The sequence below is a fragment of the Cebus imitator genome, unplaced genomic scaffold (genome assembly GCF_001604975.1).
Source record: "Cebus imitator isolate Cc_AM_T3 unplaced genomic scaffold, Cebus_imitator-1.0 Scaffold560, whole genome shotgun sequence".
In the NCBI taxonomy this organism is placed as follows: domain Eukaryota; kingdom Metazoa; phylum Chordata; class Mammalia; order Primates; family Cebidae; genus Cebus; species Cebus imitator.
This window is the reverse complement of record NW_016107875.1, coordinates 616,955-618,523: the sequence shown is the minus strand read 5'-3', so window position 1 is coordinate 618,523 and position 1,569 is coordinate 616,955. Positions and strand designations below refer to the sequence as shown.

General features: G+C 41.9%; 1 non-coding gene across 1 annotated transcript; it reads right to left on the bottom strand.

Annotated features, from left to right (window-relative positions):
* Positions 1-372: 372 nt before the first annotated feature.
* On the bottom strand, positions 373-479 carry LOC119469062. The gene has a single exon (XR_005197881.1). It is a non-coding gene; the product is annotated as a U6 spliceosomal RNA (small nuclear RNA).
* Between the last annotated feature and the right edge of the window lie 1,090 nt (positions 480-1,569).

Here is a 1,569-nt window from a genome sequence, read left to right as displayed (position 1 = left end):
TGTAAACAGTGCTGCAATGAACATTCGTGTGCACGTGTCCTTATAGTAGAACGATTTATAATCCTTTGGATATATACCCAGTAATGGGATTGCTGGGTCAAATGGAATTTCTATTTCAGGTCCTTGAGGAATTGCCACACTGTCTTCCACAATAGTTGAATTAATTTACACTCCCACCAACAGTGTAAAAGTGTTCCTATTTTTCCACATCCTCTCCATCATCTGTTGTCTCCAGATTTTTTAATGATCGCCATTCTAACTGGCGTGAGATGGTATCTCAATGTTGTTTTGATTTGCATTTCTCTGATGACGAGTGATGATGAGCATTTTTTCATATGTTTGTTGGCTTCATGTATGTCTTCTTTTGTAAAGAAAAATATGGAACGCTTCACGAATTTGCGTGTCATCCTTGTGCAGGGGCCATGCTAATCTTCTGTGTATCGTTCCAATTTTAGTATATGTGCTGCCAAAACGAGCACGTATTTTCTTTCTTAATAGAGTTGGGGTTTCACCATGTTGGCCAGGTTGGTCTCGAACTCCTGACCTCAAATGATCAACTCACCTTGGCCTCCCAAAGTGCTGGGGTTACAAGCATGAGCCACCATGCCCGACCTGCATTATTTTTCCGTATGATACAGGGCTGTGGGTCCAGGACCATGCATTATGAGACTTATCATAAAAACGGGGAAGAACTGGCAGAAGGGGCTTCAAGCTGAGATCTAATGAGAACATCTGAGCCTATCTCTGGACAAAGGTTCCTATTTAACTTTTTGAAATGAAAGTTCTGGAGTATACCAAGGTGCTCACGAATAGGCAGAGTATTGTTGATTTTCCTTTATTTCACACCTCAAAGTCACGGGCTCCTTCTGTTACTTTCCTCTCTCCCCACTGTGCTTATGGCTTTTGCATCTCAGCCTGGGCCAGAGCTCTGGGCTTCTGGTGGCCAGGAGACTCAGCCCAGCAGACACAGTCAGATCCTGAACAGTCAGTGTGATGCTGGGTTTTATGTTGCCGTGGATCCATTTGCCCAACTTGCAAGAGGAAGTTACTTTATGGGTCAGTGATTTTTTATTCCAGGCCTCAAATGAAATGTAAAAGTGATGATTAAAGAAGAAGAATCTTATTTAACTTTAAAACTTTCTAAGGATCTTCATAAAGTCAACCTCTGAAACAAAAGTGTAATTCAAGTCATAGTAGCTTCACATTTACAACAGCAATTCCAGATTCAAGTGTAAAAGATCTGTAATTTCCTTTCGAAATAAGGCCATATGAATTCTTAGATGATTTACTATGGGCCTAGGAATTTATATAATCATACAACTCTAGAATCGGAAGAAATTTCAGAGATGATCTAGTAAAATCCCTCAGTTTAGAAAAGATGATGATGATAGAGGGATTAATGGACTCATCCAGTGTCACACATCTGAGGAGCGGAAAAACCCAGTGATGGGGGAACAAATTTCTGCAGTTCCTGGTTGCAGGCGACTTACTCCTGGTCCCTTCCTGTCCCTGTTGCCCTGGCTGGCTTGCTTCAGCTTTATCTCCTTCCTCTTCCCCTCCAGGGGCTCT